Consider the following 27,948-nt stretch of genomic DNA (forward strand, 5'->3'; position numbering starts at 1 on the left):
TCACATTTCGATCAGATTTCCTTCCCTTCAGGCCATTAGTGAACCAGGTAAGTTTTTAATCATGATGGTGACATGGTCACCATTAAACTAATTTGTTTTTTAAATTTGAGAATTTTATGAAACTTAAATTCCACCACTGCTATTTTGTGACTTGAATCGATCTCTCCAGACTATGAGCCTAGGGCTCTGGATGGCTAGTCCAATGACATTATCACTGCACCACCCTCCCCTTATCTTAATCTGTCATCAGTCTGAAAACCAACACTATTTTTAATGTTACATAGTTTAGAGTGATGCCAACCTTTTAACAATTCTTCAGTAGCTTTTGCCAGTTTTGTCAGTTGACATTTCTAGATCAATGAAAATTATTTTGTTTGAATTAATGCTCAATGTATTTTTTTTAACAGAACGAAAACATAATTTTAATCTAATGAAGACAAATAATCTAGGCGTAGTGTATGATTATGGCTCAATCATGCACTATGGCAGGTGAGTCTGAGACTAGCTGTTATAGCTTTTTTATACAGTGGATTCAATGAGTGAAGCTGCATAGTAGCTGAATCATGAATAGATGTTGGGGGAATCAGTTTAGAACCAAGGTTTCTTTTCTTAAGGAAATTCCAAAAACATTTCTAGACACTGTTTTTATATGGCTAGTCCAGTTCTGTTTCTGGTCAATGGTAAACTCCAGGATATTGGTCATGAGGGATTCAGGTAATGCCATTGAACGTGAAAGGGCAATTGTTAGATCCTCCCTTGTTCATACTGGTTATTGCCTGGGATCTGTCTGGTGTGAATGTTACTGGATGTGTTCAGGTCTTGCTGCAAATGGATATGGATTGCTTCAATACCTGAGGAGTTGCTTTTTTTTTGCTGAGTTTTAAGGCTATCATGCTAGTTGAGATTTGGAAACCGCAAAAATTGTTTGTTTGAATTTTAAATAGACAAATCTGCACTGACTTAATGAGAGACTTTTAATTTTCCTTGTACTACGTTTATTCTTTCTCGTGGCTTTCCCTGTTCTGTTCCATGTTCTCTGGAACTTTAGTATTTTAGACTCATCTATGACTTAAACTACTTGAGGCACGTTTCTCGCTTTCTTCTTCTTAACCCAGAATTTTGCCCATCCCTACTTTAAATGCTTAAACAAGGTATCTGACAAGGATACTATTCCCTTTGTCTGTGACTTTAATAATTTTACTTGAAGAAGTTTCCCTTTTTTGCCTTCTTTCAGCCTACATGAAATCTGATGGCTTTATCCACACGTTTTGGATGTTTGCAGAAAATTCCTCAGATCTTGAGCCTCAGCAGCATTTTGCTTTTAAGTTTTTGGGATTTTTCCCATGAACAGTTTTGGAACTCAGTGAATAATACCTTAAGTCTGTCTAGAACATGACCTTGTAAAAGATCCACATTCTGTATGATAGGTTTGGGCAACGTTTAGATGACAATGATCTCAAGATTTAGCTGATGGAACATGTCAATGATCAATCCAGGGTAAGAAAATAAATTGGCAGAGTGCTGTCTTCAATGGGACACAAACAGAGCTGGGCCAGAAAATGAATGGGTACCCAATGAACACAGTCCGCCGATTTCTCAGCAACAAACTCAAACAAGCAGACAAAACACATCCAGAAACCCTAGCCACTCTCCCCTACATCAAAGACATCTCAGAAATGACTGCCAGACTACTCAGACCCCTTGGCATCATGGTAGCCCACAAACACGCCAACACATTAAAACAGCAGCTAATGAACTTGAAAGACCCTACACAGACAACAAGCAAAACTAATGACATTTACAAAATACTGTGCAAGAACTGTAACAAACACTACATTGGACAAACAGGCAGAAAACTAGCCACCAGGATACATGAACATAATCTAGCCACAAAACAACATGACCCTCTCTCACTAGTATCCTTACATACAGATAAGGAAGGACACCACTTCAACTGGGACAACACATCCACCTTAGGACAAGCCAAACAGAGACACACACGAGAACTCCTAGAAGCATGGCATTCCAAACAGAACTCTATCAACAAACACATCGAGTTAGACCCCATCTACCACCCCCTGAGAAAAAAAACAGACAATGATGTCACCACAAGAAATGACATCACCAACCCAAAGAAACCCATTATATAAATAGAAAGCAGGAATGCTGTACACTGCTTCGGCTGAAGATGTTACCTAGTAGGTGACGAAACATCTGGAAATGAACCTCCCTGCTCAGCGAGCAAACCTACATCCAGACTGAAGAATTGTAAACTTTACATATTTATTTTTTAAACTTGGAAGAATAAGTCCAGCAATACAGACTAGTAATAAGAATGAAATGCAAATGCAGTGCATGAGAGAGATTCATCATTTTGAGCAGGAAACAGCAAAACTGAAAGTGATTAACATTGAGATTGTTATAAATGCTACAAAGGAACTTGCTGAAGTAAAATTATTAAAGTCACAGACAGAGAGGTCTGGAATGCAAGGCCTGGGAGGGTAGTTGAGGCGGGAAACCTCACAACCTTTAAAAAGTACTAGAATGAGCACTTGAAGTGTCTTACAGGTTCATTTGGAAGCACTAACCTTTGAAGCGCTACTTCTTCATCAGGTGGTTGTCACTTTGAACGCTAGTGTTTCCAAATAAACCTGTTGGACCATTACCTGATGTTGTGTGATTTTTAACTTTGTCCATCCCAGCCACACCAGCTCTTCCAAATCTTGAAGTGTCTTAAAATTCAATGCTATTTACCTAGTGGAGAAAAATGGTATTATTATAGGCGTTTTATTTTTAACTATACAGTAGGCCAAAGGGCTTCTTTTGTACTGTATGATTCTATAAACCCCTCAGCTCCAGTTCATCTGCATATAGCTGAAACCCACAGTTTGGCAAATAGGTTTCACAGTAGGTATCAGATTCCTTACTTTAAAAATATGCACCCATCCTTGTAAATTACGGTTTAAAATAAGTTTTTCTCATTTCAGTCCACAGTCTTTTAAAAACCGAAAAATAAAAAGACATAGTCTTTACATTTTTTACCATTTTAATCTCTTATCAAATTTCTCAAATGAAATACAACTTTGTTACTAACCATAAAATTTTCATACAAAAGTCTGCTCAAAATCTGACTCTCATTTTCAACCACTTTAATCTCAGCAATCTTCTCAAATAAAACATGACTTACTCGTCATTAAACTCTGATACTAACCATAAATCTTTCACTCAAAAGTCTGCTCAGAATCTGACTCAAAATTTGTAGCAACCCCAATGTTAATCACTTTCAGTTTTGCTATTTTTTGCTCAAAATGATGAATCGCTCTCATGCACTGCATTTGCACTTCATTCACATGTATTTATTATTTCTCTTTTCCTTTCTCATTTTCTTTCATTGGCGCTTTTTTTTATTTGCAATTGTAATTCCCTTTTCACATAGCAATTGTGCGGTCCAACTTGAAAGAACAGGCACAAGATTTTTTTGTCAGCTTACATCGAAGGAAAGAATAATGGATTTTACCACACCCAAAACGTAATTGAATGATATTGCCATCATTGAACCTACCAATATAAATAAACTGGATGCCAGATTTGACCAGAAACTAAAGTGGACAATCCCTTGAATACTATGACTTCAAGAACAGGTCAGAAGCTAGGAATCCTGCAGTGATTAACTCACCTCCTGGCATGGTGGCTCAGTGGTTAGCACTGCAGCCTCACAGCACCAGGGTCCGAGGTTCAATCCCAGCCTTGGGTGACTGTGTGGAGTTTGCACATTCTCCCCGTGTCTGCGTGGGTTTCCTTCAGGTGCTCCAGTTTCCTCCCACAGTCCAAAGATGTGCAGGTCAGGTGAATTGGCCATGCTAAATTGCCCGCAGTGTTAGGTGCAGGGGTAAATGTAGGGGAATGGGTCTGGGTGGTTACGCTTCGGCAGGTCGGTGTGGACTTGTTGGGCCGAAGGGTCTGTTTCCACACTGTAAGTAATCTAATCTCCTTACTCCCCAAAGCCTGAGCACCATCTACAAGGCACAAGTCAGAATGTGATGGAATACTTTCCTCCTGTCTGGATGAGTGCTGCTCCAACAACACTCAAAAAGCTTAGCACCATCTGAGACAAACAGCCTGCTTGACGAGCACCCCTTTCATCACCTTCAGCATTCACTCCCTTCAAATAGCAACAATGTGTACCATCTACAAGCTGCAGTACTCAAAATGGTCAAAATCTTGGAAAGTCTGCCTTGTAGCTGCCCACCATCTCTCAAGATCAATTAGGAATGGACAATAAATGCTGACCCAGTCAGCAAAGCCAGCATCCATGAATGAACTTAAAAATTGTAAGTGCAACAACATACATACCCCAAAATCAGATGTAAATACAAACATAAAGATGATTCCAGTAGATGTAATTTGCACTCAAAGTGTTACAAATGCAAAATAAATTAGGCAGCTTTTTAAAACGGTGTCAAAAAGTGTGGCGCTGGAAAAGCACAGCTGGTCAGGCAGCATTTAAGGAGCAGGAGAATCAATGTTTCAAACATAAGGTCTTCATCAGGAATGCAGCTTCTTCAAACACTCTGTAAGATGGATTGTTTTTAAAAATGTGATTAAAAAATAACAGGATAAGAGACTACTCAAGGAAAAGTGAGACAATAGGAAGCTAAGAGGAACAAAGGGATCTTAGAGCAGTTGTCCACAGATCACTGAAGGTGCTGGATAGTTTAGTAAGATAATAAAGAAGGCATAAGGGACTGATGCCTTTGTCAGTTCAGGGATAGATTTATAAGAATAAGAAGGTTATGTTGGACCTTGGTTAGGCTGTGTGCAGTTCTGATCACAACACCAGAGAAAGGATGTGATTGCACCAGAGAGCTGCAGAAGAGGTTCACCAGAATATTGCCTGGATAAAGCAGTTCAGCTATGAAGAAAGGCTGGATAAGCTTAGACACTTTTCTTTGGAGCAGAGATGGTTAAGTGGAGACCTGGTTGCGACTTTTAAGGTTATGAGGGGCTTGGACATGGTGAATAGAAAGCAGCTGTTCTCTTCAGCCAAAGGGTCAAAAACAAGAGACAGGAGGTTCAGAGGGGATTTGAGAAAAAGAGTTTTCAGCCAGAGGGTGGTGGGGGTCTGGAATGGCGACTGCCTTAGAGGACAATGAGGCAGGTAAACTGACAACCTTTAAAAAGCATTTGGATAAAGACATGGAAGTCTCATAATGTTCAACACTATGGCACTACTGTGGGTCAGTGAGGCTACTGCAAGCAGTAGTATATTTTTGGTGGGACAGACTCAATGGGCTAGAGGGTCTTTTCTTACAGTATGATTCAATGAAACTGAGAGGCTTGCAAGAATCATATCAGAGGACAGTTAAGAGTTACCCAGATTGTTGTGGGCCTGTTTCCTCCCACAATCCAAAGTTAGGTGAATTGGCCATGCTAAATTGCCCGTAGTGTTAGGTGGATTAGTCAGGGGTAAATATAGAGGGGTGGGTTTCTCTTCGGATGGTCGGTGTGGACTTGTTGGGCTGAAGGGCCTGTTTCCACACTGTAGGTAATCTAGGTATATGTAGACCAGATTTTCTTCCCTGAATGACACCAATTGAAAGATTTTACTTTCAATTCTTGAAGACAAATGGTGATTGGAAGTTTCCAGAATTTCTATTTAAAATATGGCTTGTAGCAAAGATGTACAACCTTATGAGTAAAATTAATTGTCCCCAATCACTACTTGATATCACTGTCGTTTTGAAGCAGGGTTCTTTCCTTTCACTATGTGATCTCTTCCTTTGAAGTGCTAATCCCAGACTGCCTTGCTCGGTGTCCTTAAGGATTCATAAGGCATCAGCATTCTTCTCAAGCTAGTTTCAGTCATGTTAATGCAGCACCAGTGTGTACCATTATACACACAATGGATTAAAGCAGATGTAAGTGACAACCAATGTAAACTGTTTGATATCCCATCAACACTACAGCTATGGTCATCTCACTGAAGGCCTATATGTGAAATCCTATCTTCATGTGATTAGCAAATCTAGCAATTATTGCCATGCTAAAGCTCTCATTTAAATTGTGAGGGGTTGTCAGTCGAACTTACATGGTCTTTTGCATCTTAAATAATTTCCCAAAAGGTATTTTGTCATACCTGTCTCAGTCTGTTCAGAAATGATAAGAAGGGTCACCTAACTTTCAGGAGTCCAACCTGTGGACACCAAATGTCACAATTCCATTTGCTAAGTCTGCCTTATTTTAAATAAGTAGGGCCAATTTGCTAATTTTCTTTACCATAATATGACTGTCACAACTATTTTTAAAAGCAATCCCTACTGGACTATTGAATAATTATGGAAGGGTTTATGCCCGAAACATTGATTCTCTTGCTCCTCAGACACTGCCTGACCTGTTGTGCGTTTACAGCGCCACACCTTTTGATTCTGATCTCCAGCATCTGAGTTCTCACTTTCTTCCTGTTGAATAATTATTTTCAGTATTGATTTTTTTAATATCGATAATAATACAAGAAGAAGGTCTGCCTAAAGCTTTTGATTTAATTGTTTGTAGACATACTCAATGAGTGACCTGTCTGGTTTTTGGATGGAACATTATATCCTGGTCAGGTGAGTGCTGGCTTGGTGGGATGCTATGCCTGATGCCTACCTGCAGCTTCGAGGATTTTAACACTGGAAGGTTATTGATCAAAAAGTCTGCCAGCTCTTGTGCAATTTGTGACCGTAAGTGATCAGTTAATGGAGATGTAAAGACCTCCTGCCACCATTTTACTTTGTCAGTAACAGGTTATGCCTACGCCACATGGTGATGGTAAACTTTGCCAGCCTAGCTGCAACTCAGAGAGAAGGATCTGTCGTAGTTGGAACAATGTCACCATGATTGGTGCTGTCAATTTGGTCCAATCAGGGAGTCCTGGCTGACAGATATAAACATGAATGTCACCTGCACACACACAAAATGGGTGCTAGGGAAAAGAAAAAAAAAGAATTAAGAGAAAAAAAAACAAAAAAAACATGAATATCAGGAGTTCTGTTCACTCTAGGAGCCAGCTCCATGCTAGCTGGGTCAGTGTCATGTATGATGCATAAATAAAGGAGTCCGTGACTTGGTAAAGGGATATCGGCCTTCATGAAGTTAATTCTATGGTGATGAGAGAAAAACATGTCGTTTAAGAGATTTACTCATCATTGAATTTTGATAAGCATTTCTGCTGCTGTTTGCGAAGCTTAACTCATTCAATCCTGCCATAAAAGACTGGTCCAGTATCTGGAAAGAATGTGTTTTTTTCCCAGACAAGTTACATTGGGACAGATGAAAAGCAACGAGTAATTCTTCTGGCAGCGTATGAGCATGCAGCTTTCTTGGATATTTGGAGCCTGACCTTTCTGGCGGCACCAGACACTAAAACCTTTCAAGAGGTGAAAGATTTAGCTAAGGAATATTACGACCTGAATCCCCCTCTAATTCTGAGACTCTATCAGTTTCATTCGACAGTTTGAGAACCAGGAGAATCCATATGGGGATTTTTGATGATATTAAGACAACTGGCAGAGACATGAAATTTTAGTTTAATGCTAAGTAAGATACTGACAGAACATTTGGTATGTTAGACCGATGATGTGACCATGTAAAACACCTACTAGCTGAAGGCCAACTGGACTTTAAACAGACACTTCAATTCACATTGTCATTAGAAAATGTGGCAGGCAGACCTTATGAGTTACAGGGTGTGCCGATGGAAGTCCCAACATCCTCGCCAGTCCAAATGAGCTTGGGGAACACCATTTGAGTGAAGGCAGTTGCATAGCCTCACTCAGGACATGTCCTGAATTGAGGGACCCTAGTCAGCCCAGAGCAAAACCCCAAAACAAAGCTGAGCCTTGGCCAATCGGTTAAAATTTTCTTGAAGATTTAGGCCAGCGAAAGAGTCCTATTTGGTCTGAACTGAGTACGCGAAGTCATAGGCCAGTATCCAGGAGAGTGCACACTCTGGAAAGTCCACTTACATCTGGTTTGGAACAGTTCAATTGCTTTGCAACATCTAAGTCAGACCCAATTACAACAAAGATCTAGTTAAATGGTCATCCAGTTCTAATGGAGGTTGATACTGGCACAGCTATATCAGTGATCGGACCAGACTTTACAAAAATTCATTCTGGACTCCAACCCTTAAGTTTGCGTAAGACCCAGCCAGGTTGAGAACACTTACCAGGGAACCTGTACAGCTTAAAGGTACAACTTTGGTTTCAGTCTCTGGAAAGAAGCAGCTGGTTCAGTTACCACTAATTGTAGTCAAAGGTTCAAGTCCAAGCTTGATGGGGTGAATTGATTGAAAAAGATTAAACTTGACTGGTTCAACATTTAGAAAATGGCTGCCTGTGTGAAGTCCTAACTAAATATCTGGAATATTTACAGAGGGTCTAAGGACTATCAGAGGAGCCAAGGCCATCTTGCATGTTGACCAAGAAGCAATTCCACGATTCTGCAAGGACCACCAGTGCCATTTGCCTACATGGAAAAATAGATGCAGAAACCAAGGGGCTGGAATGTGAAGGAATCATTAAACTAGTACAGTTTGTAGAGTGGGCAGCACTGGTTGTACTGATTGTGAAACCCAATGGATCAGTTCACCTTTGTGGGGATTTGAAAAAAATGATAAACTGCTTTTCACAATTGGATAAATACCCAAACCTCACAAAGAGGATTTATACACAAAACTAGCAGGGAAGGGGTGGTGGTAGTGGTTGTCCTTCACGAAGCTGGACATGAGCCATGTGTACCTGCAGTTGCAATTAGATGAGGATTCCCAGCAGTATGCTACAATTAGTACCCATAAGGGTTTGTACCAATATACAAGACTGCCTTTTGAGGTATCATCAGCCTGTACCATTTTCCAGCAGATGAAGGAGAACATTTTATAAAGCCTACCTCAGGTCAGCATTTATGAAGAGCTAATAACGGGAAGACCAATAAAGAGCATTTAGAGAATTGGACATAGTGCTTAAACGTATCTCCAAGGCTGTGTACGCCTTAGGAGGGAAAAAAAAAAACATATTCCAGGCACCGCAGTGATCCACTTGGGCTACAGACTTGACAAGAATGGGTTATACCCATTGGAAGATAAAGTGAGGACAATCAAAGATACCCCAGCTCCCATGTCTGTACCGAAGCTTAGGTCTTTCCTTGGGTTGATGAATTCTTGTGGCAAATTCATAGGTAACCTGACCTAATTCCTGGCATGCTTACATTTGACAGTGAAAAATGGTCAGCATCAGCCATCTAAGGTATTGGCACACTATGATCCCAAGCAAATGTGGTGATGATATGCAATATCTCCCCATATGATATCGAGTTAGTGTTGTCGCTCAGATGGCCCAATGGAGAGGAACACGCAATTGCGTATGGTTTCCAGACATTGGCTGATGCTGAGTGAAGATACACCCAGATAGAAAAGGAAGGTTTGGCGGTCAACTTTGGTGTGAGAAAATTCTATTAATTCCTTTAAGGATGTAAATTTGTAATTGTAACAGATCAAGATTCCTGTGAGTGCTTCATAAAGAGGACAGGACATTGCCGTTTATAGCTTCAGGTTGAATTCAGCGGTTGGCTCTTCTTCTAAATGTGTATAATTACAAATTGGAACACCCTCTGGGAAGCCAACTGGCAAATGTGGATGCCTTGAACTGCCTCCTCCTGGTAGATAGACCCTTGCCATAAATGATTTGAATGTGAATATAGGAGGTATGGTTAATAAGTTTGCAGAATACACCAAAATTGGTGGTGTCTGGACTGCAAAGAAGGCTGCCTCAGAGTACAATGGGACTTTGATCAGATGGGCTCATGAGCGTGAGGAGTGGCAGATGGAGCTTAGTCTAGATAAATGCTACATTTTTGGTAGGACAAATCAGGCCAGGACTTAATCACTTAATGGTAAGTATCTGGCTAGTGTTGCCGTACAAAGAGACCTTGAAGTTGCAGGTTCATGGTTCCTTGAAAGTGGAATCATAGGTAAACAAAGTAATGAAGAAGATGTTTGGTATGTGTAGTGATCAGGATCAGGTTGACCTCATCAACTACAAAGTGCTTTATTGGGATTGTTAACCTGGGCCAACTTCAATTCCCGTCTCAGGCGACTGACTGTGTGGAGTTTGCACATTCTCCCTGTGTCTGCGTGGGTTTTCTCCGGGTGCTCCGGTTTCCTCCCACAGTCCAAAAATGTGCAGGTTAGGTGAATTGGCCATGCTAAATTGCCTGTGGTGTTAGGTGAAGGGGTTAATTTGGGGAATGGGTCTGGGTGGGTTGCGCTTCGGGGGTCAGTGTGGACTTGTTGGGCCGAAGGGCCTGTTTCCACACTGTAAGTAACCTAATCTAATCTAATCTAATAAACAATATAACCAGGAGAAGGTGGAAATTAAATTAAGATTTGTACACCTTGTGCCTTTCGCTGTGTCTCACACCTACACATACACATACACATGCCATGGTGCTGGGGAAAATATAAGCACTACTGCAGTTAGGTGGTACTGTGGGGGGAATAAAAAAAAGAATAAAAAGATATAAAAAGAAGAAAAGAGAAAGAAAAAAAGAAGAAAAGATATAACCAGGAGAAAGCATATCATAGAATAATTATTGTATTGTCACTCCTTGAAACGTGTAATAACACATTGATTCCAGGCCTATTACAGACTTCATAAAATGGACTGTTGCAATAGAGTATGCCTCCGACTCAGCCAGGCAGGATCTAAGAAATCTGATGATTCACTTTCTCTTTTGCTTCATCAGTGTTAGCAATGCTTTTGACTGAGCAATGAAGTGGAACTTTTTGTATGGTTATTAATTTAAAGATTTTTGTACATATCAGAATTAGTGTATGCCAATGATTTGTGTAACTTGACCATTCTACAATAAATGTTATGAAAAATAAAAAAAAACAGGAGATGAGAATCTCCTCAGGTCAGGTGACTGACTTCGAGCTAGCTGGCCACACAGCCAGTGTACTGTAAGGAGGAAGAGAGTTCCCTTGGTTAGGAAGACACTTGCCTTTTGTCTTTCTTCTTTAAAAAAATATATAATCAGGAGAGACTTGGTAATGGGAAAAAAATACGACCAGGAGATCAGAACCTCCTCAGTTGTGAATTGACTCCAAGCTAGCTGGCCACCGCCAATGTATTGTGCACTAGTGAATAAAGGGTGACTTAGTGACAGGATCTGGCCTCTGTGCAGTCATTTCGGTACACTTGCCTATGTTGTTCAGTGCATTGAACACAGGAGTTGAGAGGTCTGTACAGGATGTCGATTAGGCCACTTTTGGAATACTGTGTTAAATTCTGGTCTCACTGCTATAGGAAAGATGCTGTTAAACTTGAAAGGGTTCAGAAAAGATTTATAAGGATGTTGCCAGATTGGAGGTTTTGAGTTATCAGGAGAGGCTGATTAGGTTGGGACTATTTTCTCTGGAGCATTGGAGGCTGAGTGGTGACCGTTTAGAAGTTTATTAAATAATGAGGGGCATGGATAAGGTGAATAGCCAAAGTCTTTTCCCATGGCAGAAGAGTCTAAAACTAGAAGGCACGGGTTTAAGGTGAGAAGGGAAAGGTTTAAAAGGGACCTAAGGGGCAACTTTTTTCACGCAGAGGGTGGTGCATGTATGGTATGAACTGCCAAAGGAAGTGGTGGAGGTTGGTACAATTACAACATTTAAAAGTCATCTGGATGGGCACAATGATAGGAAGAGTTTAGAGGGATATGGGCCAAACACTGACAAATGGGACTAGACCAGTTTAGGATATCTGGTCGGCATGGATGAGTTGCACGTGTTGGATGACAAAAGTCTTTCCGTGCTGTACATTTCTGTGACTCTATGAATCTGCTCTGGTTTTAAACTTTCTGGACTCCACTGACAACAACAGACGAAAAGGTCTCATCCTGGCAAAACTAAAGCAGCTGTTGATTTTAGCAACTATTGGGGGAAACAAGAGGGCCACCACAACCAGAATTGAAACCTTTCTGGACCTGGTGAGACCAGATCACAGTAGAGAATGGCATATTGTGATAGGAAGCAAGAGTTATTGTCCCAAGCAAGGGTTACTGCCACATACAGGCTGAACTCCACCAGAGTCATCCAGGGGGTCCAAAATAAAGATATTGGTGAGAAGTTATGGCTGGTGGCCAGGTTTGGATGCCAACATATTAGCTCCCCATTCATATGAATGGCCATGTAAACCCTGACCTCGTTTACACATATTTCGTGGGCTGTATGTTTTTAGTTATTGTGGACCCCCATTCAAAGTGGTTGACCATGCATAGAGTTCAGTTGTCAAACGTGTGGATGATAATTGAAAAGTCGCGAGCATCTTTTGCAAAACACGGACTCTTGGTGGCATTGATCACAGACAACGGGCTATCCTGGCCATCCCAGGACTCAGAGGGGAAGGGATGTAGTGATTGGAACAATATCAGCCAGGTGGATCTCATAGATTACAAGTTCCTTTAGTGGGGCTGTTACCCTGATCTAATCAAGGATCCCTGGCTGACAGGTATAAACATGAGTGAGCAGGGGTTCTGCTTGCTCTTAAGAGTTGGCTCTGTGCTGGCTGGGTCAGTGTCATGTATATGAACATGTAAATAAGGGATGACTTGGTGACAGGATACTGTCCATCGTGGAGTATTTCAGGATCCTTCTAATCTGGGCACCCTGTGCCTAATGGTTGCATTTCAACAAGCTATTACAGGCTATTCTGTAATTCCTTTCACTGACCGCTGTCCTGTGCTGTACCTAGCCTTAATGGCTCGTATTCCAAATTCCATGCTGCTCCTGCTCCAGATCCATCTGCAGACCAAACTGTGGCTGGCATTCTCAGTAGCACTGCTGTATCTTGAGGTTAGGTGAAAGTGAGAACTGCAGGTGCTGGAGATTAGGGTCAAGAGTGTGATGCTGGAATAGCACAGCAGGTCAGGAAGCATCTGAGGAGCAGCAGACATTCCTGATGAAGGACTTTTGCCCGAAATGTTCATTTTCCTGCTCCTCGAGTGCTGCCTGACCTGCTGTGCTTTTCCAGCATCACACTCTGTATCTTGAGATTGCCAGGCACCTAATTAGCCTGAAACTCTTAGAGGCTGAATCCCTTATGAAGAAGAGGCCACAACCTCAGGCAATTATACATGCGGCTATTCTAAAATCTGTGACTTCCCAAGCTAGTGGAGACATCTCAGATCTGACTTTTCAGACACTGGGTGGAATCCCCACACCTGCTTAAGTGTCAGTCCTTTGAATGGATTGTCCCTTGCTTGGTTTGATGCAAGTCTGCTCCAGATTCCAAATGATACCTTCTGATTTTAGCACATGATCAAAGGCAATCCCCCCATCAAGGCATGGAGATCATTTTCAACTCTTGAGTCCATGTTAGTATTCTGAAGCAATCCAGTTCAGTTCTATTTTCACTGCTCTAATTATGTTGCCATACAAAATTATTTCCATTAAAAGTCCAGCCACCTTTTTGAGAAATCAGTGATTATCTCCACTTCCACCTTCCTCACAAGCATCATAAAATAAATCTTTCTCCAACCCTGTGTAATGTGCCTAAAGCCTTACATGCATGTGTTCCATAATCAATACACCATCAGCTATTGAGAACAGCTTAGCTTTGTCCATCTTATCCACACTTGTCAAATCTTTCTTGAATCTCTCTGCTACAAGATGAACATCCTCAACAATTTTTCTAATGTAACCTTGTAGCTGAAGTCCCTCATTCCTGGAATTACTCAGCTAAGTCTCCTTGTATTCTTCTTAATATATGATGAACAGGCTCGATAAAATGTTTAAGTTTTTACCTTGCCAGAGATTTATAAGAGTTTAGGACAAACTTCCATGCCTTTATACTCAATACCATTATCTTTGAAAGCCAATTTATGCTTCACTCAGTACTGTCTTTATGATATGCCACCTTCAAAGGTCTTGCACCTTCTTTAAAACTGTGTCATGAAGTCTCTATTTTCTGTGTCTTTCTTTCCATCTCTCCCTTCTCTTTAGACTTTTCCCATGCTACATGGGGTTGCCACAATGCTGATTCATAACTTTTATATCAACTAGCAGTTTTTAAAAAAAATTTGTAAGTTTTTTATAGCCAATTGCATTGCTGGAACTATGCAGTGCCTGTAGGTTGCAAAGACAATTGCTGGAATTACAGGCAATTTTACTGCACCAAGAAGATCAGGGAAGTGGTATTCGGTTCTCAGCAAGGGGGTGCAAGGAAAGTTGGGGCAACATTCAGAACGCATAGGAGAAGGATTATACTGCAATAACTTTGAAGAGGATTGCCTCTGATCAGCACAGGAGCCTGCAAAATATGCAGCTGGACGACGAGAACTACCAGGCTTTCTACAATACAAACCTAAACAGTCACAATTAAAGGATTGATGGCAGCTGGATGTGGCCCTCAAAAGGTGCACTTTACATGTTTTTGGTTCACAGTTTGTAAGGTCTTTAAAAACATAAATTGAGTCTCAGGATTCAAGGGCTCAGCACAAAACAGAGGGTAATCAAAAGAAAACTAAACCTTTATTGGTTAGTATGTGGCAGCTGGTTTGAATATCTATTCTAAGTTGCATTCAAATTAAAGGTAAATTGAGAAATATTTTACTGATTTAAAAAGATAACGACTGTAGGAGGAACCAGGCATGATGTTGGAGTTGCTGGACATCATTGCTGTTCATAGTGACCACACCTGTAGCAAGTGTTGGTTGCTTGAGAACTCCAGCTCAGAGATACTGAGCAAGAACCTGAGCTTCAGACCACATCTAAGGTCTTTCTGCTGGAGTTAAATTGGGTCTGTTCAGTTATCCGACTCACTGATACTTCAAATATATGTGAGTATAATTTTGTACAAGTAAGAAATGCCTTTGGCTTGTTTGTTGGATAGAGCCAAACTTCAACGTGTGTTTCTTCATTTGCTACTGTACAAAACTGAACAGCTTCAGTGACTTTGTACATATATGAGATTTTTTTAATGAATGTTGTATGTTTTTGAAATAAGAAAGGGGGTTTGGGAAAGTTTGCTCACCTCATTTACAAGCAGAAAGGGGAAAGGGAGGAAACTAGAAATTGGGGGCTAATTTCACTGCTAAATGCAGATTACAAAATTCTGTCTAAGGTCATCAGCAACCAGGTCAGGCCTTTTGGGATTAGTGATTGATCCCAACCAAACTTGTGCTCCTCAGGGATATGATTGCCTATGTGCAAGGGGAGATGGATGACTTCTTCATCTGGATGGACTAAAAGAAGGCCGTTGACAGGATATCGCCCATCTATATGTGGGATGTGACCTTCAAAATGGGTTTGGAGAGTGAATAGGTGTTTGGACCCAACTTCTCTACACCAGCATAAGTACTACCATTTCCATCAACAGATGGGAATCAGAAAGCTTCCTGGTCACATCCAGAGTCAGGCAGGGCTGTCCACTCTCTCCTGCCTTGCTCATGTGCTGTATAAAGTCTTTTTCTAAGTCTGTTTGGAAGGATGCAAGCCTGAGAGAGCTGATTATTCCAGGCAGTGGAGGCCTGTAAATCAAAGCCTGTACATGGACGATGTTGCCGTTTTCCATTTGGATCCACTGTCAGTACGCGGACTCATGAGCGTCTGTGAGCAGTTCAATCTGACCTTGAGAGCCAAGGTAAATTGAGGCAAAAGCAAGGCCATGGTCTTTGGGAACTGGGCCAACAGATCCTTTATCCCGTTCACCATCAAAATAGATTATCTGAAGGTAATATAATTTGGAGGAATTGATGTGTGTGCAAAACTTTGGGAGGAGCATATCACCAAGGTGAGACAGAAACGGCTTTTGGGAGCATTGCTTTCTTTCCATTATGGATAAAAATCTGGTCATCAGGTGCGAGTACTGTCCAGTTTGTTGTAGGTAGTGCAGGTCTAGCTTGTTCCCAGAACCTGCGTTGTTGCAGTCACCCTAGCTACCTTCCATTTCATTTGGAGTTCTAAGGAAGGCAGTGTCCACAGAGACATCATGTACAAAGCTCTAGATAAGAGGGGGGAAGAACATACCCAATGCTGCCCTCATTCTGATGGCCACTTTTATGTGTGCTGCATCTAGCTATGCACCAAACCTTGGTATAAAAACACCAAGTGTTATTTGGTGAAGTACGTACTGAAGTTCTTCCTGTCCCTGGTGTTTTGAAGGATGGGACTGGCCTCAATGCTATGGAATGCTCCAAGTAGTTGGACCATTTCGTATCACCAGTCCTTCGTGGAGAAATTTGCAAAGAAAAATACCTTTGACCATAAGCCTATGTGAAGATGGACCCTGTTGGCTTGTTCCCTCAGATTGTCAAAAGTCATTTGGCAGAATGCCTCATCACCAGAAGATGACATTTGCCTGGTGGTGAGAAAGGCACTGCCTGTCAGATCCTTCATGTACACTTAGACTCTCTGCACTACTGCAGCTACAGGAGGAAGGATGGGGAGAGACTATTACACGTCACCTGCTAGAATGTTCCTTTCAAAAGAGATGCTGTGATATTTGTCTATCATCCCGAGCAGCCCTATGATGCAGGAATCTGTGCTATACAGTCTGTTGCCGCAGACGCACACTGAGTCAAGCATCGACTATGCTTGGAGGACTATCAACTTGGTGAAAGATGCTCTTTAGTCTGCCCAAAATTTGTTGTTCTTCTAGAGCAAGGAGTTTACCTCAACTGAGTGTTGCAGACTGGCACATTTCAAGGTACAAGACACCATGCTGCAGGGTGACTGAAATCTTGGGACAGCTGCCACCAAGATGCAGTGGGGAAAGACCATTATCTAAGGTCATTTTGGTCAAAGTACAATGGGAGTCCATTCAGTTATCAGACCCAACCGGTGCCTCAAATATATGTAACTAATATGTTGCATAAGCAAGAAATACCTTGGATTGTTGGATCAATCAGGAGTGTCAAACTCCAATGTTGCTTGTTCTCAATATGCTAAAACTGTACAAAACCAAACTACTGTAGTTACAATATATATGAAGATATCTTTAATGAATAAAATGTATTTTGAAATGAAAAAAGAGTTGGGATGAGACTTAATTGGACACTGTTTCAGGAAAGAGTCACACCTCTTAGAGTAGCTACATTAAATTTGGTCAGTAGTCAAGGACAGGAGGGTGTGACTGAGTGAAGTGAGTAGAGGGATCCAGGAGACAATGCTGCAGGAACCTCAGCCCTTGTCCTTGTTCAGCAGGATCAAGATTCTTGCTTCCTGTGTAGACAAGAGTGGGGACTGTAGAGGAGATGAGCAAACTGACTGTAATACACTGATGCAGGGAGCTATTCTAGAGGGGCAGAAACAGCATTGTAGTTGTATTTGGGGATATAAAAATCAGGGAAATTGACATTGTTCTCTGTGACCAGGATTGACAGTCCTGAAGGCTGTGTTACCTGCCTGGTACCAGGGTTAAATATCTCAACTGGGCTACAGAGGAAATTGGAATGGGAGGAGAAAGATCCAGTTATTGTGGTCTGTATAAGTACCAACAGCTAAATTAAGAACCAAGAAAACCAGTTGCATGGAAAATTAGAAAATCAAAGTTAAAGGAAATGTCAGTAGTGCACGTTAGTGATGAAACTGATTGTTAGCAGAAAATAAAAGGAAGGGACAGGATGTATGAATATCATATTGCATAAGATTTAAGAAAATTTGATAATATAACTTAAAAGCTTTGTGAAATGTATGAAGCATTCAGAATATCATAGAATCTCTATAGTGTGGAAGCAAGCCATTCAGCCCATCAAGACCTCACCAATCCTCCCTCCAAAAAGCATCTCACACAGACCCCCACCCAATAACCCTGCATTTCCCATGGCTAACCCACCTAGCCTGTACCTCCCTGGACACTGTGGGCAATTTAGCATGGCCAATGTATCTTACCTGCGCATCTTTGGACAATGGGAGGAAACTCTTGCAGACAGGGGGAGAACATGCAAACTCCACACAGACAATCACCCAAGGGTGGAATTGAACCAGGGTCCCTGGCACTGTGAGGTAGCAGTGCTAACTATGATCAACTGTTTATGAGAGAGCAATCATCATGACTAGGGGAAAAGTACTGAGCAAACTAATAGGATTGAAGGCAGACAAATCCTTAGAACCTGATAACCTACATCCGAGGGTCTTAAAGGAAGTGGCAGCAGGGATAGTAGATCCATTAGTTATAATATTCTGAAGTTCCCTGGATGCTGGAATGGTTCCAATTGATTAGAAAAGTGCTCTTATTCAAAAAGGGAGGGAGGCAGGATGTAAGAAACTATAGACAAATTAATTTAACATGTGTCATTAGGATATTGCTAGAAGCCATTATTAAGTGAGTAATAATGGAACATCTGGAAAGTCCAAAAACAATCCAACAGAGTCCACATTTTTTTAAAAAAAGTAAATTTGACAAATTTTCTAGAGTTCTTCAAAGATGTGACAAGTAAGATGAATAATGAGAATCCTGTAGATGTGGTACCTCTGCACTTCTAGGAGGCATTTGATAAGGTGGTACACAATTTTAATACATAAGCTAAGATCATATGTGATTAAGTGTACTTTCGTAGCTTGGATTGGGTGACCAATAGAAAACAGAGTTGGGATAAAAGGGTCGTTTTCTGTTTGGTAAAATGTATTTAGTAGGAGAAAGTGAGGACTACAGATGCTGGAGATCAGAGTCAAGAGTGTGGTGCTGGAAAAGCAAAGCAGGTCAGGCAGCATCCAAGGAGCAGGAGAATCAATGATTCGGGCATAACCCCTTGATGAAGGGCTTATGCTCAATGTCAATTCTCCTGCTCCCCAGATGCTGCCTGACCTGCTGTGCTTTTCCAGCACTATGGTCTCAAATGTATTTAGTGGAGTGCTGCAGAGTTTGGTTCTTGCAGTCTGTTATTTGCAGTCTGTTAATGACTTAGATGCAGATGACACTATTTGCAGTCTGTTAATGACTTAGATGCAGATGACACTATTTGCAGTCTGTTAATGACTTAGATGCAGATGACACAAAGTTAGGAGGGAAAGTATGTTGCAATCAAAAAATGGAAAATTATTAATGGATATGAATGGGCCAGAATTTGGCAGATAATGTTTAATGTGAATAATTGTGAGGCAATCCATTTTGGTTGGAGGAATAGAAAGTCAACTTATTATCTAAATGAAGAGAAACTTCAGAGTGCTTTGGTACAGAAGGATCTGGGTGTCCTTGTGAACAAATGGCAGAAAGCTGATGTACAGGTACAACAGGTAATAAGGTATGCAAATGAAATTTTGACATTTATTGCTAAAGGAATAGAATATAAAGGTAGGGCAGTGTTGCTGTAAACTGTATAATACATCAGTGAAACTGCACCTGGAGTATCACATGCAATTTTGGTCTCCTTGAAAAGAGATGCAGTCAGCTTGGAGGAAATTCAAAGGAGGCTCACTCTGGATTGAATCCAGAGGTGAGGGGTTTGTCTTATGAAGAGCGATTTGAGCAGTTTAAGCCTGTACCCTCTAGAATTTAGAAGAATGAGGCAATCTAATTGAGATGTATAAGATGCTAAAGGGAATTGACAGAGTAGAGGTGGAGTGGATGTTTCCTCATGGGGGACAGTCTAGAACAAGAGGTCATAGCTTTAGGATAAGGGATAGTAGATTTAAAACAGATGAGGAGAAATACTTTCTCTTAAAGGTTTGTGAATCTGTATAATTTACTTCCCCATAGCACAGTAGATGCTGGGACACTGAGAACATTTAAGGAAGTGATAGACTGATTTGTAGTTATCAATTGGTTGAAGAGTTGTGGAGCTGAAAAATGTGTTGCTGGAAAAGCGCAGCAGGTCAGGCAGCATCCAAGGACCAGGAGAATCGACCTTTTGGGCATAAGCCCTTCTTCAGGAATGAAGATTCTCCTGCTCCTTGGATGCTGCCTGACCTGTGCTTTTCCAGCAGCTCATTTTTCAGCTCTGATCTCCAGCATCTGCAGTCCTCACTTCCTCCTGAAGAGTTGTGGAGAATGGGTAGGAAAGTGGATTTGAGGCCAAGATTAAGTCAATCATGATGTATTAGATGGTGCAGCAGAATCAAGGGTCTGAATTGTCTCCTCTCTTTCATTTTATGTTATAAAATTGAGGGGCTGAATTGCCTTCTCCTTTCTTTGGAGCAGGTTTGTATGTTGCAGAAAGGCAAACTGCTGAATCTTACACCATCTCCAGAAAGACCATTACTTTTTTTCCTTTTTATTGATTGTGGTCTAAAATGGGAACATGATTGTTTTGAGACACAAGAGGTTGAAGGATCGTTGTACTTCTTAAAATCACGTTCCAGCTATTCACTGTAACGGGTTCAAACAGTGGGAAAGTCTGTAACAAGATGAAGCCATTATGTCCTTACAAATGGAAATTTGGCGAGCACCACATAACTGGTTTGTGAAATGGTGATCAGTTTTTGATGACAATGGCCTTCTGACTGCTGATAACCTTATGACTGGCTTACAGGTAGCTGAAAATCACGTAGGTATGAATGTTAGTGGAGAAACTATTGGAACTCTGAAAGGGAAGAAGCTATCCATTTTCACTTCAACAATATATCAAGCCTGAAGAAATCAGGTTTATTTTTCCCTCGTGTTTTGCTGTAAGGTTTGACTTTTTAACAAGTCAGAGACAAAGTCAAATAAGTGGGAACTATCCATCCTGTGCCCCTGCAAGCACTTGAAAGAACCTGGAGAAACATGATCAAGGAGCAGCACTTGCTGACAAGCCAAAAGGCTCATCTCCACAAACTTGTGAACAAGGACCATTCAGCTGCCTCCTTGTCTTTCCATCTACTCATAACTTCATTTTTTTTTGTCTGTCTATATGTATAAGAAGGGGGAGATTTAAGAGGATTAATGTTTTAACTAGTGAGGTGTATGCTGACGGATCATAATTGTTTACTTGTAGTGAGAATTTTTGTTTGTAATGAATAGTCATTCTTCTTAAGTAGGTAAACCCAGTTTTTGTTTTCTGTCAACCTGTATCTAAGAGGGGTAAACCCTGGAATATTGTGTACTTTTGCAACATCTTTAACTTTTATAACAACTCTGTAAATAGGTTGATTTCCACCACATACCCCAGTGAGGCATAACAACTTCCCTCTCCAGCCTTAAAAAACACTGTCAGAGGAGTGCTATTGTCCTGCATGTGATGATCTTGGCTGTGTATAAGCTTAGTTCCACTGTGAAGGGAGTGAATACTGAAGGTGGTAAATGGAGTGCCAACCAAATGGTGCTCCTATATCCTGGGTTGCATAAAATTTGTGTTGCAGCTGCATTCATCCAGGAAATGAGAGAAGTTTCCTTCACACTCCTAGCTTGTCTTTTAGATGGTGAAAAGGCAAGGGAGGACAGGAGCTGAGTTACTCACTTTAGAATTTCTAGCCTCTGACCTGCTTTTGTCATTACAGTATTTATATAGCTTGTGCTATTAAATTTGTTGTGAACAATAACCTCCAGGATTATAATAGTGGGAGAATCAGCCATGGTAATGTAATTGAACATCAAGGGTATTGAACGGATAACCTCTTACGGAGATGGCTATTGCCTAGCACATTTATGGTGTGAATTTTATTTCTAGATATTTTTCTGATCAACCTGTGGATTATTATGTTAGTATATGTTTATAGTATTATTACACACCTCTGGAGCAAGTTTTACTTGAACCAGGATCTCTTGGTTCAGAGGTATGAACACTACCACTGCTTCACAAGAGTCCTTGAATTTTACTTGCAATTGGGTGCAGAGTTTATCTCCTGGTCAATAAGAAATTAACAATTGAGCATAATATTGCCAGAGTACCTCAGTTGAGGTCCAGAGTTCATTCTATTGTCAGCTTCTGAACCCTTATTTGAAAACATAATCAGTCAGTGTAATGGAAATGGTCCATCAGTGAATGTGATTTATAGAAAGAACAGTCATACAAGTTGGAGGCTTTTTTACTGAAACATGCAAATCATTCACAGTAAAGTCAATGAACTAGGGACATAAGTACAGATAAATAATTTGGATCTAATCATTGTGACAAAGATATTGTTACAAGGTGACCAAGATTGGTAAATAAAGATTCCAGTATACTCAGTATTTCAAAAACAGAATCAGAATGGAAAAGGAGGAATGCAGCCCTCAAAGTATGACATATAGACAGTAGTGAAAAAGGACCTTGGTTCAGAAAAGCAGGAAGCAGATTCAGCACGAATGGGAATAAAAGGATCATAACTTACTTGTGAGAATAACTTATAGGCTTCCAGCAATAGTTATACTGTTAAATAGAGCATTAAGCAGGAAATAGTTGTTTTTGCTTCAGGCTCCAATGTGATAATTGTGAGGTTTTTAATGTTGGTATAATCTAGTCAAAATGACTTGGGTGCAAGGTGAATTTTTACCCTGCAAATTTTCTGGAGAAATGTATTATGGGACAATTGAAACCAAAAGGTATTGTGAAATAAAGCTAATTTCACTAGTAATATCCCAGTATTTGTTGTAGAAATACTTCCTTATTAGACTTGGAAGTAAGTAGGCCTGAAGGGAAAGAACCTTGTAAAATAGACAAATGAGTGGTGGCAAACAAACTGAGAGCAACATTTAAAGAAACAAATCAAAAATATATGCTAATGAAAAAATAAAAAATCATCCCTGACTTACTCATGAAATTATAATTGGCATTCTTCTGAAAGAAAAAGCTTATACTGCAAAGAATCATAGTTTTCCTGAGTATTGGGAACATTTTAGAAACCAGATAAGTGTGACAGAAATTTGATTGAAAAGGATATGTAATAAGAACATAAACTAGAAAGCGATATATAAACAAATGGAAGACCATATATGCGTTAATAAAAAGGAGGACTCTGGCTAAAATAAGGATTGGTATTGGAAAGATAGATAGATGCAAAACATTTATTCAGTTTTTCTATCTTCACATAGAAGATGCATATCAAAACCTAAAGTAAATAACAAAAACAAACAGAAACCATAGGAGAACTTAGATCCCAGGAACCTGATGACCTTCATCCTAAAATAAGGTAGTGTAGATAGAGTTGAATTGCTGATCCGAAATTCCCTAAATTCTAAAATTCTTAGTGGATTGAAATTTAGAAAGGTAATGCCACTATTCAATGAAGGAAAAAAGAACTAAAATGGGAATGACAAGCCACTTAGAGTCATTGTGAAAATACTTGAGTATGTTGTCAAGGAACTTTTAGAAAATTTAAAAGTCAGTGTTATCAGACAAAATTAGCATTTTTATGAACAGTAAATTAATTTTGACAAATTTGAGCTTTTTTTCAACTAATAGGGTGGATAAAGGGGGACCAACATATGTAGTTGGATTTCCAAAACACCTTTGATAGAATGCCACTTCAAGCTCACAGCAAAGATAATTGTGCTTGCATGCAGATAGGTTTTGTCTATATTAATGGGCAGGAAGCAGATAGTAAGGATAGGTTGGGCATTTTCAGGTTTGCAGGCTGAAATGAATAGGGTGCCTTAAGGATTAGTTCAGGAGCTACGGTTATTTACAGTATACAGTAGACAACAGGAATGAATGCTGACAGTAGAAAGTTAGGTGGAGTTGAAAGCTGTGAGGAGGATACGAAGAGAAACAAACTGGTTGAAAAATGGGAAGTAAGATGGTAAATGAAATATAATATGCAGAAATATGACATTTTTTATTTTGATACATTTTGAACTGAAAAATAAGGTTTTAGAAGAAATCAGGCTTTTAAACATTGGTGGTCCATGAACATACTTACACAAGGAATATGGTAGGTCAGCATACAGGTACAATGGTTAGATCACATGGATGGTTGGTGATGCCGAGTGCTGTTTCAATTCCTGTATTGATGAAGCCACCATGAAGGTCTTTGACCTTACTCCTTGCCTAGGGATTGGTAACCCTTAGGTTAAACTACTACCCATCGTCTCTCTCCAATGAGAAAATTGGTGATTTTACCTTTCTTTACTTTCTTATTTTTACTTTCTTATTTTTACTTACTTTCACTTTTACAACAAGCAATTAGGAAGATAAATTGCAAGTTAGTCCTTTTGGAAAGAGCTTGGAGTACAAGAATCAGAAAGCCTTGCTTCAATTGTACAGAAATGTAATAAAACCACACCTACAGTATACTTGTAATTTTGATCTCCATATTTAAGGAAGGATATTCTTCCAGTAGAGAAAATACAATAAAGGTTGTATTTCAATCTAGGTTGAGGGTTGACCTACACTAAGTAAATTGGGCCTAGAGTGAGTTGGAATTGGTCAGTTACAACGGTGGAGGGAGGAAGAGAAACTTGAGAATCAGGAGTGGTATGGAGAGTGAGAGACCCAGCCAGTTAGAGCAGCCATACAAGGAGATCCAATGCCTGAAATGTAACATCAGGAATTAAAAGGACATTGGCACAGAAGTAAGATTAAATTGGCCATTAGATTAGATTACTTAGTGTGGAAACAGGCCCTTCGACCCAACAAGTCCACACCGACCCGCCAAAGTGCAACCCACCCAGACCTATTCCCCTACATTTACCCCTTACCTAACACTATAGGCAATTTAGCATGGCCAATTCACCGAACTTGCACATTTTTGGACTGTGGGAGGAAACCAGAGCACCCGGAGGAAACCCACGCAGACACGGGGAGAATGTGCGAACACCACACAGTCAGTCGCCTGAGGCAGAATTGAACCCGGGTCTCTGGTGCTGTGAGGCAGTAGTGCTAACCACTGTGCCACCCATTTGGGAAGCATGAGGACCACAGAAAGATGATATTGCTGATCATTCTAAGAAACTACACACAGGCATCCTCCATTTCATCAAAATTAAGCTAGAGACCTGGAATATCAGGACCTGCATTGACAAACATAACAGCAATAGACATGAATATCATATCACTAAAATAGACCAGGAAGTTTGGCACCATGACATTGACATTTGTACTTTATTCAGGAGGTGATGGGGTTTCTTGGTTAAGACAGCATTTATTACCATAGTTGACCTTAAGAAGGTGATAGTTGACTCCTTGAACCGCTGGAGTACATTTTGTCTTTGCACACTCTCAATGCTCTTAAGGAGGGAGATCCAGGATATTGACCCTGGAACAGTGACGGAACAGTGATATATTCCAAATCAAAGGTGAATGGCTTGGAGGGAAACTTGCAGGAAATGGAGTTCCCATGTATCTGCTACTCTTGTCCTTTTTTAGATGGTAGTAGTCGTTGATTTGGAAAAAAACTGCCTAAGGAGCCTTGGTGAATTTCTTCAGTGCATCTTGATACTGAGTGTCAGTGGTGAAGAGAGTGTCAGTGGTGAAGAGAGTAAATGGTTAATGAAGTCAAATGGGCTGCATGTTCTGGATGGTGTCAAGTCTTTTGAGCATTTTTGAGCTGTACTCATCCAAGTGCATGAAGAGTATTCCATCACATACTTGATTTGTGCCTCTGAGTGAGACAAACCAAACAGGAAAAAGCCAAAACAGATAAAAGGGAAACAATTAGTGTATTATATTTAGATTTTCAGAAGCATTTGATAAGGTACTGTATCAAAGGTTATTGTGGAAAATAAAAGCTCACGGTTTTGGGGTAACATATTGGCATGGACAGAAGATTAGTTGGCTAACATGAAGCAGAGAGTAAGACTCAATAGGTCTTTTTCATTGTGGCAGGATATCATCAGTAGTGTGTCAAAAGAATTGCTGGTGGGGCCTCAACCGTTTACAATTTATATGTACATGGTTTGGATGAAGTGACTGAAGACATAGTTGCTAAATTCTTTGTTGATACAAAGATAGGTAGAAAAATGAATTGTGAAGAGAACATTAGACACTTACAAAGAGTTATAGATAGGTTAAGTGATTTGGGTAAAGATCTGGCAAATGGAGTACAATGTGCAAAAATGTGAAGTTATCCATTTTGGCAGAATAATAAAAAATACATATATTTATCTATAAGGTGAGAGGTTGCATAGTTCTGAGACACATTGAGATCTGGGTGTCCTACTGCATGACTCACAGAGGACTATAATGCAGGTACAGCAAACTAGTTTTGCTCATAGCTCTCAAAGGCCAAGATCCATCAAAAATAACATGAATTTAAAGAACAGACAGTGTGTGGAACAAGCATAGGAATTCCAGCAATTCACTGACAGCCATGACATGCATGGATTTTTCAATGCAGTCAAGACCATTCAAAGCCCAAGTATTTAAGGACCTACCCAATAGCAGTTACGAATGAACTACCAATCATCAAGAATAGACAGTACTCATTGGAAGGGCTACTTTGAGGATCTCTTCAACCAAGACTTCAATGTAGGTGACATCAAACGCATCCAACATCATGCTACCTGCCATCCACCACAGAACAATGCCAGCCTGACATGAGGTTGAAGAAGCCATCTGATGGCTAACAATCAACCGGACTGCCATGCAGACATAATTCCCACCAAAATACTGAGATGGAGTGTAAACACACTCTTAGCTTGGATACATGACTTCATTTTGCTTCTATGAAAGGAGAAGAGATCTCTAAATCACCATAATTGCAAACATCTTAAAGAGCAGAGATAAGACTGGTTGTAGTTCCTACAGACAGGTCTTCTTGCTGTCTGCCACAGAGAAGGTCATTGCAAAAATCCTCCTCAATCATCACCTCCCAGTGGTTGAAGATTTCTTACCAGAATCACAATGTTGATACCATCCATCAAGCGGCACATTGGACATGATCTCCACAGTTAGTCATGTCCAAAGAAAGTACAGAGATCAGCAGCAATATTTATATATGGCCCTTTTCGACTTAGTGGGGTTAGTATATAAAGCCCCAAAATGTACTGGTAATGTTGGGAATTGCATCAAATAAAGAGTGACTTTAATCTACATGTAGTTTGGGCGAATTAATTCAGTAACAACCAATGAGGAGGCATTATTGAAGTGTATACAGAATGGTTTTCTGGCCCAATACATTGGGGAACCAACTAAAGAACACACCATCTCAGGGTATTGTGTAATGAGAAAGGAATAATTCAGAATGTGTGACGCCCCTTAAGGATCAGCGACCGTGATATGACAGATTTCTATGTCAACGTGGGGAATGACTTAGTTTATTCTGAGACTAAGGTGCTGAATCTAAATAGAGGAATCTATGATAGTATGAGGTGTGCATTGGCTATGATTGATTGGGGAATCAAACTTAAATGGACGACAGTGGAAAGACAATGGCAAACATCCAAAGAACACATGACTGACCTGCAACAATTGTTAATTCCTGCCTGGTGCAAAATTAAACAGAAAATGTGGCCAAACCATGGCTTACAAGGTAAATTAGAGATATTAGGTCCAGAGAAGAGGCATGTAAGTTGGCCACAAAAAGCAACAGACTCAAGAAATGGTAGCAATTTAAAACTTCAGTAAAGGAAGACAAAGGGATTGATTAAGAAAGGGAAAATAGCGCATGAGCTTGCAGGGAACATAAAAACTGAAAGGAAATGTTTCTGTAAGCACTGAAGAGAAAAAGATTGTGAAGACAATGTCTGTCAGTCTCTTCGCCAGAGCTCAAATTTGTAATGAGGTTCAATAAAAGTGGCTGACCAACAAAATACATACTTTGGTTCTGTTCAGAATTTAAGATTTAAATTACATTCCAGAAATACTGGGGAGCACAGGATTTAGGGACAATGGGGAACTGAGGGGAATCAGTATTAATAGAGAAATGGTATTGGGAAAATTAATGGGATTGAAGGCCAATAAATCCCTGGAGTCTGATAATCCATATCCCAAAAGTACTTCAGGAAGTGGACTAAGAAATAACAGATGCATTGGTGGTCATTTTCCAAGGTTCTATAGACTGTGGAATGGGTCCTACATATTGGAAGGTTGCAAATGTAATCCCTCTATTTAAAAAGCAAGGTAGAGGTAAAACCAGGAATTTGATGT

Source organism: Chiloscyllium plagiosum, unplaced genomic scaffold (genome assembly GCF_037043375.1).
Source record: "Chiloscyllium plagiosum isolate Xiang-an unplaced genomic scaffold, Cpla_swu_hap1 HiC_scaffold_18, whole genome shotgun sequence".
NCBI lineage: Eukaryota > Metazoa > Chordata > Chondrichthyes > Orectolobiformes > Hemiscylliidae > Chiloscyllium > Chiloscyllium plagiosum.